This window comes from Salvelinus fontinalis, chromosome 17 (assembly GCF_029448725.1).
Source record: "Salvelinus fontinalis isolate EN_2023a chromosome 17, ASM2944872v1, whole genome shotgun sequence".
NCBI classification, from domain to species: domain Eukaryota; kingdom Metazoa; phylum Chordata; class Actinopteri; order Salmoniformes; family Salmonidae; genus Salvelinus; species Salvelinus fontinalis.
In genome coordinates this window covers 35729797-35750784 of record NC_074681.1, presented here as the reverse complement: position 1 = coordinate 35750784, position 20988 = coordinate 35729797, and the positions used below count along the sequence as shown (strand labels likewise).

General features: G+C 43.2%; 1 protein-coding gene across 2 annotated transcripts in view; it reads right to left on the bottom strand.

The window, feature by feature from the left end:
• The window catches only part of LOC129814236 (protein FAM110B-like), a 51032-nt gene that overhangs the window by 8735 nt on the left and 21309 nt on the right, over window positions 1–20988 (bottom strand). Inside the window, exon 2 of one of the 2 annotated variants that reach the window (XM_055867224.1) lies at window positions 2229–2325. The exons of the other annotated variant lie outside the window; for it this stretch is intronic. The gene's annotated coding sequence lies outside the window, so the exon portion shown is untranslated. The remainder of the gene's footprint in view (window positions 1–2228; window positions 2326–20988) is intronic. 2 annotated transcript variants of the gene reach the window in all.

Sequence of the window (20988 nt, the reverse complement as noted above, 5' to 3'; positions counted from 1 at the left end):
CTCTATCGCTCTGAGGAGATATTGACGGCAGCCAAGACTTTGTGTCTTCGGCCAACAGACACTAAAATAGATCTGTAATAGATCTGTTGTTCTTGTGCACTGCAGCTATCCCGTTACATCTTGGCCGTCCCCGCAGCGTAAATAAACGTTCAACCATCCAGTCTGAAAACTGTTTAGAATTTCAGATAAATCTTACAACAGGAAAAGACTGTTTCAGGCCGTCTGCTATTTTTAGCAAATAGAGGAGTCTCAGTCCGTTAAATTTGATGCTCTTTGGAAGAACGGGGAGAATGCAGGCTAAAAACGTTCTGCGAAATGTGCCAGTTTTTCCATTAAAGCATATTTGTGCTGATACGACTACTAGCACAGTCCTATGTTACTTCTTTTGGATGTTGAGATAATCGATGTAGATGGTACAGAAGGAGGTAAAGCTATGAATGAATCATCTGTGGTCCGAGGCAAACAGATGTAAAGGGTAGACAGACAGGGTTTCCTAGAGAGACTGAGAGAATGACAGAGAGAGAGAGACAAATACACACGCACCATAGTCTCTATGGGAATAACACATACGCGCACACACCCACACCACACGCGGTGACCCAATTTAAACTGAGTCTCATGTGGCAAAGTAGTGAGACTATCGTCAACAATACTGTGTACTACACCAAGTTGATGGATAACATTGTCACTCCTAGTCCCACAGGGTGTTGAGGCTTGGTCCCACTTTAAAACTAACTTACAAAGGCTTTATATAGCATGCATAATGTCAACAAGTCCTTGATTAGATTCATCAGCTGTGTTAATGGTGGGCTACACTCTTAGCACCTTTATTTCTATCTAGAACCTAAAAGGGTTCTTTGGCTTTCCCCATAGGAGAACCCCTTGAAGAACCCTTTTTGGTTCCACGTAGAACCCTTTCCACAGAGGGTCCTACATGGAACCCAAATAGAGTTCAACATGGAACCAAAAAGGGTTCTCATATGGGGACAGCTGAAGAACCCCTTTGGAACCCTTTTTTCTAGGAGTGTAAAACCAAAGCCGACACACCCTGTAGGTCTCCAGTATCAGGACATCAGGCCTAACGGCTGCTGACAGATATTGCTAATGGGATGGCAGGGGAAGAGGCTGTTTTGGGACAGTTTGTTCAGCACAGACACTTCTTTACAATGCTGCCAGCACATCACCTTCCACAGCTTTATTCACGCCAGCAGTAATGTTTATTTACTCAAACTGGTCTGGGTGAATGCAGAGACTAGTCGGTGTAAGGCTAATGGAATCAAACAGTGCATTGCTGAAACTTTACTGCCACTGTTGGCTAATTCTGCGTTGGTTATGACGGACCACTCTTCTGGAAAAGCATTGAGCGATATCGTATTCTATCACTCACCACGTTGTAAGAGCGTGTAATGGAGTCGATAGCCTAGATAGTCCATTGCTTATCCATACTGATTTTAAGCCATAAAGACAGACTAATTTGAACACAATTATTTTATTTAACCTTTATTTAACTAGGCAAGTCAGTTAAGAACTAATTCTTATTTACAATGACGGCCTACCAAAAGACAAAAAGGCCTCCTGCGGGGACGGGGGCTGGGATTTTTTTTAAATTATAATATAGGACAAAACACACATCTCGACAAGAGAGACACCACAACACTACATAAAGAGAGACCGAAGACAACAACATATCATGGTAGCAACACATGACAACAACATGGCAGCAGCACAAAGGGCAAGGAGGTGGCGACAACAATACACAACGCGAAGCAGCCACAACTGTCAGTAAGAGTGTCTGTGCAAGTCCCATCCCAATATCGTCAAGATCAGCGGACATGCTAGGTCTTCTACTGCATGAATACACTCTCCAAGTCACACTAATTAACAACCTGTTTTATAGCTGCTGTACAGAGCATAGCCTAATCAGCACTAGGAAGCAGACTGCACTGTAGATAGGCTATATAGTAATATAGGCCTAGCCCTAACAAGCCTACCAAATCACAAAAGGTAGTTTATATTGTGTCTGCCCTACACAAAGATTATTTTGTAATTGATAGATCTGGTCCAATAGACTGACTAAGATGAAGTAGTCTAGTTTGAGGGAGGCTGGTGCTGCGACTCAGGAGGCTGCTGCAGCCGCATACCAGCAGGGGCTGGCAGACCGGCTGGCTAGACTCAGTTGAATCAGGTGTGTAGGCATGGATGGACACGGAGATGATGATGGGGCTCACCTGTTCAGAGCTCAGGTGTGGGCAGACTCTGGTCCATTGGCCAACTCTGAGTCCTCCTTGTCCTCCAACCGCTGCAGGTTGTCAGCAGGGGAAACGGCTGCGATAACACATAAGTCTGGTTAGATCAGGAACCACTCTAGGTGATACATATCGGCTATATAGTACTAGAGACATACTCCAGCTCTAAACAGCAAGTAGTAGAATAGTTTTTCATTTAGGCTATACAACAGATGGTGTGGGACATGGACTCATGTCATTAGACCATGAGGTCTGAAAAATCAACGTACAAACTTGGAGTAAACTATCACTAACGAAATCCAAGAAACTCATAGGTCTATGGGTACAACCAAAGACAATATGAAGATCGGAAGAAACTGCTTCTCCAATAGAAATCCCTGGTCACGCTTGTAGGTGATGTCATGGTGAAGATGGCCAGCTGCGTTCATGCGCAGAAACATGTCATCGGGTCTAACAGTCGTCTCGCGCCAACCTGCGCATGTGTAGGCCGTCAAATCAAAGCCACTCCTTCCATATAACCTTGTTTTTGACGAAAATGAAAACGTGTCAGTTTGTCACTTCCAAGAGGTTGGAGTAATAACATGTTCAACTACTTAAGACATTGCCTGGAATCTAGGTTAAGAAAATGAACAACTAAAGGAACGTTTCACTTCTCTCACTGGCTTCTCTAACCTGGTCTGTTTTGGTCTGTTTCGCAAGCGTTCCCGGAAGTCTTGCGAAGTTGCGCCTCTGGGTTTGGAAACTCTGTGATATACAACTAATGTGTCTTCATTTTCTCAACACAGTCTAGTCAGGTTCAGTGACATAGTCCATCAACCACTCTCCTAGATGCAGATGCTCTCGCTGTGTGAGCAGCACTTGTGCAGACCGATCAGACACGAGCGCTGCAAGCTGTCTAGATGCAGGGGACACAGAGATACATCAAACTCCAAAAGGAAGACGAAAATCTCCACTCTCTCAGAGGCATTTCAGAAATCAAGTTAGACAACACATTTTCACAGGGAATGTTGTGGATTGGTGCTATGGCGTGCGTGTGACATTCTGAAATGCCTGTCACATTTCAAAGCTGAGTGTTAGGCCTCAATCACAGGTCTATAAAAATAGAGATTATTTATCTGAAATCACAATCGTTCTGCACTGCAGAAAAACAGGGGAACTAGTGTGCTGGGCTGGAGCAAAAAAAAGTGGGCTAGCACCAAGCAATGAGGCCCTCAAGGACTTCAGTTGCTTTCCCCGCTGGAAGAGAGGAGACATAGCCTGTGAAAGAGTACACTGTGTACTTAGTGCTCTACTCTTGAGAATCTACATCTGGAACATTGAGTGAAACAGTCACAGCATAGTTCTGTTTATTAGGATCCCCATTAGCTACTGCACAGCCAGTTGCTACTCTTCCTGGGGTCCACATAAAACGTTCAAATACATGAACAACGTACAGAACAATTATAAACAAGAAAAACAAATAAGAGTTATATATTGAAAAGACGCCAAGAGACAACAAAAATACTATTTACAAATAATCGTATATAAATATTCATATTCTTATATACAGTGCAGTTAAATTAGATCTAGCATTTCGCTACACTCGCATTAACATCTGCTAACCATGTGTATGTGACAAATAAAATTAGAATTTGATTTGATCTTTAGAAAGATGAGAGGCGCTCTGATACAATATGTTTATCTGTTTTTTAAAGCTAAACTTGCTTTTTGCCTGAGTAACCTCTGGTGGCAGAGCATTCCATGATGACATGGCTCTATTCATTAAGTGTACAAAACATTAAGAACACCTGCTCTTTCCATGACAGACTGACCAGGTGAAAGCTATGATCCCTTATTGATGTCACCTGTTAAATCCATCAGTGTAGATGAAGGGGAGGAGACAGGTTAAAGAAGGATTTCTAAGCCTCGAGACAACTGAGACATGGATTGTGTGTGTCCCATTCAGAGGGTGAATGGGCAAGAGAAAATATTTAAGTGCCTTTGAACAGGTTATAGTAGTAGGTGCCAGGCGCACCGGTTTGAGTGTGTCAAGAACTGCAACGCTGGAGTTTTTTGTTGTTTACCCCCTTTTTCAATCTTGTCTCATCGCTGCAACTCCCCAACGGGCTCCACCACCCAAAGGACATCCAGCTAACTTCACACAACTGTGGGAAGCATTGGAGTCAACATGGGCCATCAACATGGGCCAGCATGGGTGTAACTCAATATTAGGATGGGTGCAACTTGATATGCAGTGTGTATACACATATAGTATACAATGCATTCGGAAAGTAAATCACACCCCTTGAGTTTTTCCATATTTTGTTACGTTAGACTTATTCTAAAATGTATTAAATTAAACAAATTCCTCAATCTCCACACAATACCCCATAATGACAAACCAAAAACAGGGATTTAGAAATGTTTGCAATTTATTAAAAAAATAGGTACCTTATTTACATAACTATTCAGACCGTCAAAATTGAGCTCAGGTGCATCCTGTTTCCATAGATCACTCTTGAGATGTATCTACAACTTGATTGGAGTCCACCTGTGGTAAATTCAATTGATTGGACATGAATTGGAAAGGCACACACCAGTCTATATAAGGTCCCACAGTTGACAGGGCATGTCAGAGCAAAAACCAAGACATTGGGTCGAAGGGATTGTCCGTAGAGCTCCAAGACAGAATTGTGTTGAGGCACAAATGTGGGGAAGGGTACAAAACAATTCTGCAGCATTGAAGGTCCCCAAGAACACAGTGGCCTTCATCCTTCTTGGAAGCAGTTTGGAACCACCAAGACTCTTCCTGGAGCTGGCCGCCCAGCCAAACTGAGCAATCGGGGGACAAGAACCTTGGTCAGGGAGGTGACCAAGAACCTGATGATCACTCTGACAGAGCTCCAGAGTTCCTCTGTGGAAATAGGAGAGGCATTCCACAAGGACAACCACCGCTGCAGCACTCCACCAATCAGGCCTTTATGGTAGTGGCCAGACGGAAGCCACTCCTCAGTAAAAAGGCACATGACAGCCTGCTTGGAGTTTGCCAAAAGGCACCTAAAGACTCTTAAGACAATGAGAAACAAGATTAACTCTTAGGCCTGAATGCCAAGCGTCACGTCTTGGCATTCAGCCAGAGCCCGGACTTGAATCCCATCAAACATCTCTGGAGAGACCTGAAAATAGCTGTGCAGCGACGCTCCTCATCCAACCTGACAGAGCTTGAGAGGATCTGCAGAGAAGAATGGGAGACATTCCCCAAATACAGGTGTGCCAAGCCTGTAGCGTCATACCCAAGAAGACTCAAGGTTGTAATCGCTGCCAAAGGTGCTTCTACAAAATACTGAGTAAAGAGTCTGAATACTTACATTTATATACATTTGCAACATTTTAAAAAACAACTGTTTTTGCTTTGTCATTATGTCTGTAGATTGATGAGGGGGAAAAACCATTTAATCCATCTTAGAATAAGTCTGTAACGTAACAAAATGTGGAAAAAGTCTAGAGGTCTGAATACCTTCCGAATGCACTGTATATACAGTACCAGTCAAAAGTTTGGACACTTACTCATTCCAGGATTTTTCTTTATTTTTACTATTTTCTACATTGTAGAATAATAGTGAAGACATCAAAACTATGAAATAACACATATGGAATCATGTAATAACCAAAAAAGTGTTAAACGAAACAAAATATATTTGAGATTCTTCAAAGTAGTCACCCTTTGCCTTGATGACAGCTTTGCACACACTTGGCCTTCTCTCAACCATCTTCACCTGGAATGCTTTTTCAACAGTCTTAAAGGAGTTCCCACATATGCTGAGCACTTGTTGGCTGCTTTTCCTTCACTCTGCTGTCCAACTCATCCCAAACCATCTCAATTGGGTTGAGGTCAGATGATTGTGGAGGCCAGGTCATCTGATGCAGCACTCCATCACTCTCCATCTTGGTCAAATAGCCCTTACACAGCCTAGAGGTGTGTTGGGTCATTGTCATTTTGAAATACAAATGATAGTCCCACTAAGAGCAAACCAGATGGGATGGCGTATCGCTGCAGAGTGCTGTGGTAGCCATCAAGGTTAAGTGTGCCTTGAATTCTAAATAAATCACTGACAGTGTCACCAGCAAAGCACCCCCAAAATCACTGGCAGTGTCACCAGCAAAGCACCCCCACACCTCCTCCATGCTTCATGGTGGGAACCAGACACGCAGAGATCAAACTTTGTGATATTACATTGTAGAATAATAGTGAATACATCAACTATGTAGAAAATAGTACAAATAAAGAAAAACCCTTGAATGAGTAGGTGTGTCCAAACCTTTGACTGTTACTGTATGTTAGAACTTATTTTGAAGTTAGTATTTGCAATTCAAAAATATATGTAATATTTTACAATGGTATATTCTAATTAAGCAATAAGGCACGAGGGGGTGGAGCTGGTATCTCTGACAGAGCAATACACTGATCCCCCACTGAGTCAAGAAGCAGGGATACCATGGCTAAGTGCTGTATTCAGGCACTCCGCGTTGCGTCGTGCTAAAGAACAGCCCTTAACCGTGGTATATTGGCCATATACCACAAAATCCAGAGATGCTTTATTGCTATTATAAACTGGTTACCAACACAACTAGAGCAGTAAAAATACATGTTATGTCATACCCGTGGTATACAGTCTGTTATACCCCGGCTGTCAGCCAATCAGCATTCAGGCTCGAACCACCTAGTTTATAATTATTCATAACTTATTTTACTTTAGTTCCACATGGAGGACTTTTGAGAGAATACAATTAAATCAAGAGAGTAAAATAGCGGTATGGGCTATTTTGTTCACAAATAAGCCAAATAAGAAATACTTTTTCAATTTTGATGCAAATTAAATTAGGCTAAAGCTTTTTCAAATCTGTTCTGTTTTGTAACAGTATGGTGGCATAGCCTCATAATATCTGTTCTTCTTCCCTCATAAGAAACAGCAGATTATCTCACACACTGCAAAGAGCACAGCCTCCACACAATTTGCCTCAGCATCCCACGATGCAGCAGTGTAGGCAGGGCTATTTATAAACAGGGTTCCTGGCAGACGCCCCCACACACACGCTGCCTCACCTTGAGTCGCTAACCCGCCTGACTACATCTCACCCCACCTCACCCCCATCCCTAACATCTCCCAGAATGCTGTGTGTGTCGGTGGTGTTAATTATGGCCACAGAGAACAGGAGGAAAACAGAGAGGAGAGTAGCCCTCCCCTCTCCTTCTTGACCCCACCTCCACAAAAACACCTCCTCATCCTCCATCGGATATAAGTAGGACAGTGGGAGTCATGGGAGAAATAAGGTAGCTGAATAATGTCCTTGATGTAGAAAAGCAGGTCCGGGATCTGTATCCCCAAACATTATAGAAAGACCATGACTTTTAGCAGTGGGGATAATGAAAATGGCCCTAGGACTCACCCTTGGGGCACTCCATCTGATAGGTTACAGTTTAACTTTAACTACTTTGACTCTGCTGTTTAGCTACACACAACAGTAAGCCTAGTTGTCGGAGGGTCTGCCATTCAGGTGGTTAGGCCTACACTGACCCTTCCCTAACCAGCAGGCCTATGTGATCGCTTAATCTAGGCCGTAATGATTTTTCAGTGTACAATTAGACAATGTAGGCTAAAGGTTACTGTGACTTATGACTGTTTAGAACCGAGCAAGGCAGTGATCCTTTTGGAAATTCAAGTTTTTGGTTTCACGGTAGCACCTAAGCACCTGATTCAACTATTCATGGTCTTGACAGAAGTCGTTCAAAACCACAACTAGTTGAGTCAGGTGTTTAGTGTTCTGGAACAAAGGAGGTTGCACTACATGCACCGTATGGCTCCACAGAATCATTGGCTTCCTCTGTTCCCTGTTCTAAACTCTAAAAAGGTAGAAGATAGTAGGCCTACCTGATCAAATACTAACCAAACGCAGAACTAACTTAGATCAGTAGCATTCTACTCTGTTCATAACAGCTTTCCTATCTGTTTGTTTACTAACACCAGCAGCTGCAGAAAGGTGGGCGTGTTTGAGAATCCCTTCTTCTTGACTCAGTGGGCGATCAGTGTATTGCTCTGTCAGCGATACCAGCTTACGGTACACATACCAGTTTACGGTACAGATTGACAGGAAAGCCTTCCCAGCCATAGATAGAACACTGTCTCAGATGAAAGCAAATGCATCCCAAATGCAAGAGAACTCGGCTGGCTAAAAGGAGAACTTCCAACCAGCCTCAGTGTCTAACAGTGGAAAAATGTCATCCTCATCACCAGTGAGTGACAAACTTAGTCCACTGGTGTTTGTCCTCTGTTCTGACATTAGCCTAAATACACCAGGAGAATGTTTGGGTCTTTGTTCTTTGTCTTCTTCTTCTGCAGAAGCATGCTGCTACCTTGCTGCTTTCCTGGTAGCTGCCTGTTGGCCTCGGTGTAGAGTGGAAAAACACTGTAGCACTGTAGCAAGGAAGGAACATCTGGGATGATGCTCCTTTGGCCAGCAGCGCTAGGCCTAGCTAGCTACAGTACTTCAGGGTTTGGCAGGAGAGGGTGTGAACTGTGAGACAGGAATGAGGGCTGCTTAGGATCTCCGAAGGAATGTTAAATCACAACTACTTTTTAAGGTGTTTAGACGAAGAGGCAAACAGATACGGTTTTCAGGCTGATCGACGACACTGAACAATTTATCCCTGAATCCTGTGTTTTGAATTAGGGAACAGTTTGAGTACGATAGTGGTTGGATTTGATAGATTGCTCTTTTTCATGGTTTTGATGAAAAGGGAGAATGGAGTTTGATCAAAACGTGGAAAATGGAGTTTGAATAGGCACCAAATCTCCAGTCATTAATATTGTTTTGAATTAGTGCTGTTTGAGGTCGATTCGGTTAAAAACAATTTACCAAGGTTTTTGATTTCAATAAAATACATAATGAAATATGACCTTGCAATTATTACAAAGCCAAATATTGGGAACATTCAATTGCCAAAATATTTAAAACAACTCATTGTCTAACACAGAAGAAAACAATAAAAGCCCCATGATGGTAGTGACTGCTCATTACTGCGTGCTTATATTTTAATAAAATATTTCAGTTGTGTATATTCCTTTAATTATTATTTATGACTTTATTTAATTTCTTAAAGTCATCATCTCATCTCTGCTAGCTAGCAGCTGCCTGTTCTGCAGAGCTGTCTGACTAAATCACTATTTCAGTGGTTCTTCAAAGTTGATAAGGCATACTTTTAAGCCTGCTGAATAACAAAAATCAATCAATTAGATGTATTGTCGGGTAGAGATACCTAAGCAACTGCTCTCTATCCATCGTGTCTATCACGCTTGCTCTCCTTGTCTGTCTGAAGGCTCCACACAGGCACGAACCGATGAGAACAGGCAGCTGTAGGCACAACGGATTCCGGTCATTGTAATTAATTGTTTACTGCCCTAAAAGCCTTTTTGGGCGACCCGACCAAATTCACATAGAAATGTGAGTTATAGATTTGTCACTCTGATTAAGAGCAAGTCTAAAAAACAGTAGATATGTTCTATCTGCACTATTTCTATGCTTCCCGTTATGTTTCGTTTTTGCGTATTTTACTTTTAGTTTTGTAGACAAGCTTCAAACAGCTGAAAATACAATATTTTTGGTTATGGAAAATATATTTCACAGCGGTTTAGATGGTACAACTTTTAGTCTGACTCAGGAGGCATGCAAACCATTCACCTCTTCCAAGTATATTGCTCGCTAATATTCAATCCCAATAAAGTAGACGAGCTCAGGGCGAGGATCTCCTTCCAGAGGGCCAGGGACTGTAACATACTCGGTTTCACGGAATCATGGCTTTCTCCGGATATACTGTCCCCATTCATATAGCCAGCTGGGTCTTCATTACATTGTGCATACAGGAATAAAGAACTCTCCGGGAAAAAGAAAGGCGGAGGTGTGATTGTGACTCATGGTGTGATTATGCTAACGTACAGGAACTCAAGTCCGTTCGTTCACCCGACCTACAATACCTAACAATCAAATGCCGACCGCATTACCTACAGAGAGAATACTCTTAGGTCGTCATCACAGCCGTGTATATTCCCCCTCAAGCTGATCCCATGACGGCTCTAAAGGAACTACACTGGACTTTATGCAAACTGGAAACCGCAAATCCTGAGTCCGCATTTATTGTAGCTGGGGACTTTAATAAAGCAAATCTGAGGAAAACGCTACAGAAGTTTACCAACACATTGCCTGTGCTACCGGTCCATCACAAACTATCGACCATTGCTACTCTCGCTTCCGGGATGGCTACAAGGCCCTCCCCCGCCCTCTCTTCGGTAAATCAGAAGGCAGAAACTCAAACAGGAAGTACTTAATTGTTAATTTTTAAAAATGTAACCTTTACTTAACTAGGCAAGTCAGCTAACAACAAATTCTTATTTACAATTATGGCCTAACGTGAACAGTGGGTTAACTGCCTTGTTCAGGGGCAGAACGACAGATTTTTACCTTGTCAGCCCGGGGATTCTATCCAGTAACCTTTCGGCAGGTAACCACTAGGCTACCTGCAGCCCCAAGTACCCGTGGTAAGGACTGTTCAACGCTGGTCTGACCAAATCGGAATCCATGCTTCAAGATTGTTTTGATCACACAGACTGGGATATGTTCCGGGTTGCCTCTGAGAATAACATCAACGTATACACTGACACAGTAACTGAGTTAATCAGAAAGTGTATAGGGGATGTTGTTCCCTATCCAAACCAAAAACCATGGACGGCAGCATTCGCTCCAAAACTGAAAGCGCGGTAAAGTCACTGGGAATATGGTCAAGTACAAATAGTCCAGTTACTGCCCCAATAGATCCATGGATGACACAATCGCCATTGCACTGCACACTGCCCAAGCCACCTGGAAAAGAAGAATACCTATGCAAGACTGCTGTTCATTGACTACAGAGCAGCCTTCAACACATTAGTACCCTCCATGCTCATCATTAAGCTCCGGGCCCTGGGTCTGAACCCCGCCCTGTGCAACTGTGTCCTGGACTTACTGACGGGCCACCCCCAGGTGATGAAGATAGGCAACAACAAAAAACTCCATTATGCTGATCCTAAACACAGGGGGTTGGTCACTGTCACTAGCCGGCTACCACCCGGTTACTCAACCCTGCACCTTAGAGGCTTCTGCCCTATGTACATAGACATGGAACACTGGTCATTTTATTAGTGTTTACACTGCACACACACATATATATATATATATATATATATATATACTTACATACATACATACATACACACAAAAGTATGTGGACACTCCTTCAATTTAGTAGATTCGGCCATTTCAGCCACACCTGTTGCTAATAGATGGATAAAATCAAGCTCACAGCCATGCAATCTCCATAGACAAACATTGGCAGTAAAATGGCCTTACTGAAGAGATCCGTGACTTTCAACGTGGCACCGTCATAGGAGGCCACCTTTCCAACAAGTCAGTTGGTCAAATTTCTGCCCTGCTAGAGCTGCCCCGGTCAACTGTAAGTGCTGTTATTGTGAAGTGGAAACGTATAGGAGCAACAACGGCTCAGCCGCGAAATGGTAGGCTACACAAGCGTACAGAACGGGACCACTGAAGCGCGTAAAAATCATATGTATTAGTTTGCAACACACACTACAGAGTTCCAAACTGCCTCGAAGCGGCTTCAGGGAGCTTCATGAAATGGGTTTCCATAGCCGAGCAGCCGCACACAAGCCTAAGATCACCACGTGCACTACCAAGCGTCTGTTCAGGTTGGCCAGGCGGCAAACTCTAGAAAGAGTCCAAACTTCTTCCATTTAAGAATGATGGAGGCCACTGTGTTCTTGTGGACCTTCAATGCTGCAGACATTTTTTGGTACCTTTCAACCTCATGGCTTGGTTTTTGCTCTGACATGCACTGTCAACTGTGGGACCATATACAGACAGGTGTGTGCCTTTCCAAATCATGTCCAATCAATTGAATTTACCAAAGGTGGACTCCAATCACGTTGTAGAAACATCTCAAGGATGATCAATGGAAACAGGATGCACCTGAACTCAATTTTGGTCTCATAGCAAAGGGTCTGAATACTATTGTAAATGTGATATAATCCAGGCTGTATCACATCCGGCCGTTGGGAGTCCCATAAGGCGGCGCAAAAATTGGCCCAGCGTCGTCCGGGTTTTCCAGGGTAGGCCGTCATTGTAAATAAGAATTTGTTCTTAACTGACTTGCCAAGCTAAATAAAGGTAAAACAAAAAATATATAAAAATAATAAACAACCAAAGGACATCCGGCCAACTTGACAAAACTGTGGGAAGCATTGGAGTCAACATGGTCCAGCATCTCTGAGGAACGCTTTTGACACCTTGAGTCCATGCCCAGACGAATTGAGGCTGTTCTGAGGGTAAAAATAGGGAGTGCAACTCAATATTAGGAAGGCTGTTCGTAATGTTTTGTACAATCAGTACAGTACCAGTCAAAAGTTTGGACACACCTACTCATTCAAGGGTTTTTCTTAATTTTTTACATTGTAGAATAATAGTGAAGACATCAAAACTATGAAAAAACACATGGAATCATGTGGTAACCAAAAAAGTGTTAAACAAATCTAAATATATTTGATTAACGCGTTTGAGACAATCAGTTGTTCTGTGACAAGGTAGGGGTGGTATACAGAAGATAGCCCTATTTGGTAAAAGACCAAGTCCATATTATGCCAAGAACAGCTCAAATAAGCAAAGAGAAACAACAGTCCATCATTACTTTAAGATATGAAGGTCAGTCAATCAGGAACATTTAAGAACTTTGAAAGTTTCTTCTAGAGCAGTCGCAAAAACCATCAAGCGCTATGATGAAACTGGCTCTCATGACGACCGCCACAGGAAACTGCACCTCAGATTGCAGCCCAAATAAATGCTTCACGGAGTTCAAGAAACCACTACTAAAGGACACCAATAAGAAAGAGTGTCTTGCTTGGGCCAAGAAACACGAGCAATGGACATTAGACCGGTGGAAACCTGTCCTTTGGTCTGAGTCCAAATGTGAGATTTTTGGTTCCAACCGCCGTGTCTTTGTGAGACGCAGAGTAGGTGAACAGATGATCTCCGCATGTGTGGTTCCCACCGTAAAGCATGGAGGAGGTGGTGTGATGGTGTGGGGGTGCTTTGCTGGTGACACTGTCAGTGATTTATTTAGAATTCAAGGCACACTTAACCAGCATGGCTACCACAGCATTCTGCAGCGATACGCCATCCCATCTGGTTTGCACTTAGTTGGACTATCATATGTTTTTCAACAGAACACTGACCCAAAACACACCTCCAGACTGTATAAGAGGTATTGGAGGAGTGAGTAAAAATCTGTCGTTCTGCCCCTGAACAAGGCAGTTAACCCACTGTTCACGTTAGGCCATAATTGTAAATAAGAATTTGTTGTTAGCTGACTTGCCTAGTTAAGTAAAGGTTACATTTTTAAAAATTAACAATTAAGTACTTCCTGTTTGAGTTTCTGCCTTCTGATTTACCGAAGAGAGGGCGGGGGAGGGCCTTGTAGCCATCCCGGAAGCGAGAGTAGCAATGGTCGATAGTTTGTGATGGACCGGTAGCACAGGCAATGTGTTGGTAAACTTCTGTAGCGTTTTCCTCAGATTTGCTTTATTAAAGTCCCCAGCTACAATAAATGCGGACTCAGGATTTGCGGTTTCCAGTTTGCATAAAGTCCAGTGTAGTTCCTTGAGAGCCGTCATGGGATCAGCTTGAGGGGGAATATACACGGCTGTGATGACGACCTAAGAGTATTCTCTCTGTAGGTAATGCGGTCGGCATTTGATTGTTAGGTATTGTAGGTCGGGTGAACGAACGGACTTGAGTTCCTGTACGTTAGCATAATCACACCATGAGTCACAATCACACCTCCGCCTTTCTTTTTCCCGGAGAGTTCTTTATTCCTGTATGCACAATGTAATGAAGACCTGTATAAGAGGTATTGGAGGAGTGATGGAGTGCTGCATCAGATGGCCTGGCCTCCACAATCACCTGACCTCAACCCAATTGAGATGGTTTGGGATGAGTTGGACCGCAGAGTGAAAGAAAAGCATTCAAGTGCTCAGCATATGTGGCAACTCCTTCAAGACTGTTGGAAAATCATTCCAGGTGAAGCTGGTTGAGAGAATGCCAAGAGTGTGAAAAGCTTTCATCAAGGCAAAGGGTGGCTACTTTGAAGAATCTCAAATATATTTTGATTTGTTTTACACTTTTTTGGTACTACATGATTCTATGTGTTAATTCATAGTTTTGATGTCTTCACTATTATTCTAAAATGTAGAAAATAGGAAAAATAAAGAAAAACCCTTGAATGAGTAGGTGTGTCTAAACCTTTGACTGGTACCTTATGTGTGTGGTACCTGCTAATCTTACAACATTTGCACACACTGTATATAGATTTTTCTATTGTGTTATTGACTGTACGTTTGTTTATCCCATGTGTAACTCTGTGTTGTTGTTTTTGTTGAACTGCTTTGCTTTAGCTTGGCCAGGTCGCAGCTGTAAATGAGAACTTGTTCTCAACTGGCCTACCTGGTTAAATAAAGGTGAAATATATATCCTTTTTAAATACACAAGTCATCAAAATAAGACAGCTTTGGCATGGAAACAGTGCTTGGTCTTATTCAACCAAGCCTTGATACATGTGGCGTATCCTCTACCATGAGCAGTCAGAGTCACACGTCTAAGGACATTTAAAGGGGCAATCAGCAGTTGCTACATCCATTTCTGGACTTAAGTGAATGATATGTAGGCCTACTCATTGATTCTTGAAGAATATAACATATAAATGCCTCATGAGCTTAGTTCAACTGTTGTACCCCATCAGAACAAAAACATAAGATTGTTTTAGTGCCGCTTTAAAGAGGAACAACATGCTCAACTGTGAAATAGCGGGCAGGTAAAAACAATGGTTTAATCTATAAAGTTTTACTCGGATTATGTTAAGGCTTCATTACATAATTTATGACAACACTGAAAGAAGAAAAAAACTAGATAAAGCCTCAATGAATTTCCATTACACAGGTTCCGCTGCTTTAGATTGACCTCTGCAGCAGTATTAAGTAATACGATTAGGCCTACTCCGCATCCCACCAACACAAACACACAGAAAACATATCAGCACCCTCTGAATAGCTCTTAGGGTTATTCATCTACAAGCTCCCAGTATTGAAACACACACATAAACAACAGTCACTTGACACCTGGAAACAGGCTCCCACTCAGACACGATCACACACGCAGGCATTACCAGATCATGGCGTGTGCCTGATTACATTTCATTGGACAGTGATGGCTCGGGTTAGACAATCAATGTGGCCCAGAATCTTGTTACGGACCACACACACACTTTAGGCATTTAGCAGACGCTCTTATCCAAAGCGACTTACGGGAGCAATTAGGGTTAAGTACCTTACTCAAGGGCAGACAGTCAGATTTTTTCTCTCTCACCTTGTTGGCTCTGGAATTCGAACCAGCAACCTTTCAGTTACTGGCCCAACCGTCTAAACGCTAGGCTACCTGACCCCGCTCACACCCACCCCTACACACACCTCTCTTACTGCCGCCGCTTGCTGCTGAATACTTTTTGCTGACCTTTAGGGTGAGATGAAAACAAAGTCAACCCCCCCTTACCCTTCCATGGTTTCCCCGCAGGCACCGAGATGGATGGCCTGCACCAGCAGCAATGACCCGCAGTGTCAGGATTAAGGGAGGGGGGGAGCAGTCCACCTGTCAGACCGTGACATCAGCTGACGCGTGCCACTGACACCTGCAGCACCAGGCAAACACATGCTGCTGAGAGTTAAGATGTTGTAGGCTGCAGCCAGGCTGGGCTCCCGAGTGGCACAGTGGTCCAAGGCACTGCATCTCAGTGCAAGAAGCGTCACTACAGTCCCTGGTTCAATTCCAGGCTGTATCACATCCGGCCGTGATTGGGAGTCCCATAGGACAGCGCACAACTGGCCCAGCGTCGTCCAGGTTTGGCCGTCATTGTAAATAATAATTTGTTCATAACTGACTTGCCTGGTTAAATAAAACATTTTTTTTTTAATTAAAAAGCCAGGCCTAGACAATATATTCCACTGAATGGTGTTTTCAGTTTTTTCTATGTAATATGACCTCTGTTTAATACAATAACTCTCGATTTTACCTTCTCTCGCTCCCTTTCTGTAGGATGTTTATAACCCCTCTTTCACCCCTTTCCCCTCTCTAATCTGATTGTAGGCATTCAGTGGACTGTTACTATAGTCAGACGTGAGGGTGAGCCAGGCAGGGTATCAGCTGCAGTATTATATTTTCATAAATGGAATCATCAGGAGACGACGTGAAGCAGCCATTCTTTTAATAACGCTGCCGAGAGGACAGAGACACAATGATCTCAATCAAGCCCCCGTAGACAGACCGAGCCTGTCCTTACGGTGTGCGTACATGCGTTCAATGTTTATGCGCTAAGTGCGGAGAGCGGCAGGCTTACTGGTGTTGTTCATGTGATATCAGAGCCTTAGTAGGGTAAGACTTTTTGTTCTTATTTGGGTTTTTGCATGCTCTGATTCCAGACTATTTTTATTGCACCCAAAAAAGGAATTCAGAACCCAATGTCAGCCCCAGTGTCCCTATATGCAAGTGTGTGTGTAGACTAGTCAGCCAAGACATAATGGCGACGGATAGTGTCTGCATGCCATGACCTCACGAAGCAGTGAATGATAGTGTAACAGCACTCCAGAGCACGTGTGTGGGGTGTCGCATGTGCATGGGAGTAAGTGGGGGAAAGATACAGCACGACAATGCAGGATCGGCTAGGTCTACGTAAAAAAAAAAATGTATCTTCTTTTAAGATTTTCATTTTGCACATCATTCTCAAGAGTCATTGCACTAGTTCAAGTAAGCAGTAAGACATATGTCCAGAACATCTGTCTTAGACTCTCCCTAACAGTAACCATACCTGATGGTTCAGTTCATTATTAACATGTGTGAGAACTGGGTAGCCTTCTGTGCAACAAAGGACCTACAGAACCACAGAAAAAGAACCATCTGTGTAGTAAGAGCCAATACAGGGATCCCTTAGTGAGGTGAGTCATGTTATTTCGACTGGAGGCCCATTATCTTCTCATGTTAAAAAAGGAGGTTAGTCCCGATCAATCAGCTGCATGGTGATTCATCCGTCATGTAAACCAGGGCAGACACTCAACAGTAAAAGAGGAGATCAATCTCCGCCTCCGTATTTTATGACGTCTTTAACTGTCTGCTTTTATTGAAAACTGAAGGAGAGAGGGACGCCCCCTGTGCTGTGACAGTTGTACTGGTCACACATTTGAGCCACACTGAAATCGAGATCGACACGACAGTCAAGTGGTATCTAACAGTTAAAAGGGTATGAGAAAATACACTTCTCGCACATACATAACAGAATTCAGCAATAGGCTATGGAGTAAAACAAATATCAAGTTGACTGAATGTGTGTCAATTTCATGCACTTTCTTGCAATGTTGTTGCTATTTTGACTGAAAACTGAAGACTGAAAACCCCTGAATATTGGTTTGAACATGGCCATGAGACTGACATTCTTGGAAAGGGACGTAAGGCTTAGCCATAGATACTGGTACACTGGCAGGAATTCAAGGGTGAAGATAGACCTGTGTAGGGCCTATAGCAATTGCTAAATAGTCACAACAGCTCTACTAGCCTGTATAAAAATAAAAACTTTCAACACCGTCAAACTATGTGCCACATCTTACTAGGAAAAAAAAACATTCCTAACAGGTTGTTGTCCTAACACCTTGCCTGATACAAGAAACAAGCAAATTAGCAGACAAACTTACTGCTTGAGCAGCTCTTCTTGGCAGCCCAAATGTTGACAAGCACTTTCCAGAGCTGCCGTATCAGGAAACACAGAATCACGGTACACATCGTAGACTGGCGTCCTTCATAAGGGTGCCCAAATTGGAGCCTTTTACAACCCAAATGGTACAACCACACATAGGAAAATAACTGAGTAGGACATGAGAACCTGCTGTCAGACCCCATTAAACTAATACAGTCTTATCTACCTGCCACCTTAATCACAGCTTAACATCCTGCCTCAGGCCAGCTAATGCTAATGCTAGCCAAACCATGTGGCAAGACTCTTATGACAAGATTCGGCAAGGCCCTTGTTTAACCTCAACAAGTCAACACAGAAAAGACAAGCAAAGGTATCGTATTCTTTATTTTGAGCACAGGAAGGATAAGATCACTTGGACATTCTGATAATGTGCACGAGAGAGAAGTAATCCTCTTGCTGCAGCCCTCAACACAGATTAGGCCAATGACTCTCAGGGTAATGTTCTCTCCCAAGTGGGATGATGAAGAGTTAACGACATAACAAAAGGCCAAAACTTGAGTTAACCATGACCCTGTCCACAGGTCCGAAAGACTACATGAGGTGAAGCCTGAGGAACACTCCCACATTGACAGCCAGATAAGAGAACACTCAGACCAGAGAATGAGGATCCCAACTGAGTTAAGACGCCCAATGCAAACCGCTTTCTATTTACACTGGCAAAGTTAGCACGGTTCATTTGAAACAAACTGGTGTGGGCTATTATCATTATAAAATAAAATAAATCTTCAAAAGAGAAAATGAGAAATGTAAAACGCGGTCATTCAGGCCACCCTGTACCTGACCTCGCTAGCCTCATTGCTTCTCCAAATTCAGCAATCCACTTTTTGCATAACCTGACCCTGCTTTTTTGACTACCCTTCAGAGCTATTTCACTCTAACACTCAGGGTAAAAGCTGCCCATAAGCACAGATCTAGCAGCAGCTGGCTTCCCTAAATCCTAACCTGAAGCATTTTGGGGGAAACGCTTAAGTCAGTGTCTGTATGAGCAACTGCATCCTACTTAAATCCTTACTGCCCTAACTATGAGAGACAACCTGATCGACCAAGGTGGACCCATGTACTAATGTACTAGCCTACATTTAGCCTTCCCTCCAGACATAGGGTCCATTAGCCAAAATAGTTGAGTATTAACTTGGACAGGATCTGTTTTTTATGGCAGAGAAACCAATTTGGCTGAGGGGACCTGTATCCACCAACCTGAATAAGTGTAATCCTCTTGTTTTGGATCCCCGGGAAAGTCTGTAGTCTGGACGACAGTCAGTCTGCATCCCAGGGGACGTCCAAGCAAAACTGAAGATAGGCGTTTTCACATATTGAGGGTGTTGCTGAGCAAAATATACTGTATATGGTACATTTTTACAGAGAACACTTGGCCTCCAGTCAATTCATATTTTCAACTATTTTGTCGATGTCGTGCTTGATGCAACAGTTTACCTCAGGAAAACCAATAGTAGATAGACAGTGGTCAGTGGACACCACCTAAAAACGAACCATTGTCTTTAAAGACAACTGGCCTCGTTATGACCTACGTAAGAGTGACTGACTGTGAAACAAAGGTCAGATGATGCGGAAACAAAACAAAAATAGTTAAGAGTACTACTGTATCAGGTACTACGTCCCCACCCCCGTGCAGAGGATTTGGGTCACCCTTTAATCCCATCCTCAGACTGATCTCACTGACCCTGGGGTTAATTCACCAAGATCGACTGTACAGCACCGTAATCACTGCCTATTGTCCCAATACACCGGGTTACAGAGTTCACGGAGGAAGATCAGACAAAAATGTCCCATCCACAAATAATAGGCTAACAAAACAACACTGGCTCAACTCAGAGGGCTAATAACTAGGGACATGAATGCACACAAACTCAAAAAGAAAGCCGAGCCTTCCTGAAACAGCCGTAGTCTCAGACTAAAAGTCTTAGAGACAACCGGATCATGGACCCAAAAGGTCTTAAGATTAAGAGGTTACGATGCTATACCACAGATAAACATTATGGGTGAAGCAGGGATACTGTAGTGTACCATGACATGACATGACCTCAAAGTAATCCTACGACAGGGTTGGGGACAAGTCAGTTCGGAGGCTGAACAGAAACAGCTCATTTCTTCTTTGTTTTTTATTGAGTTAAAATGGAAGTGAGCCCAATCCTGTCCCAGGAAGACCTGTCTCCACTAAGAGCAGTTCTGTCAAATATTTTGACTACAGAGGATGCACACTTGTAGACGGAAGGTGGGTTTTTGTCTGGGTTCTTTCTCCTATTACTGTTATATTTCCCTGGTAAGTACTGCAGAGGTCACAACTCATCGTCATAACAACACCAGCAAGGATCTCTTTGTCCCTGCGTTACTGGATATGGGCAGGTGGAGTTGTGACTGGAACAAGTGAGGGAGGCAACATTAGGGGGCAGGGATACTGATACTGTTCTTTGGGCATCTTTATTTTACATTGAGGGACGACAGCAAAGCACATGTTAACAAAATAGGTTTATGGAAGAGCAGGCTGGGTCGGGGAGGGGGCAGAGAAGAACAAGTTCTAACTGGTTCAAGGTTAAGTGCTCTATCAGCTACAAGTCCGCTACAAGACGGAAAACATGAAAGTCATAGTTAGGACAGGTCTTCAGTTGTCAACGACACCTGGAACGAGAAGACCAGTTCTACTGAAGATAGGAGTCCATTGAAGAGCACCAGGTGTGTTCACCTGTATGCATCCACCTGAACCTCACCTGCCATGACAGGCCCTTTAGTTCTCTGATTCGCATCTGAGATTCTGCTGCTACAGCTGAGGTTACAGGATGCCTCAGGTGCTGAAGG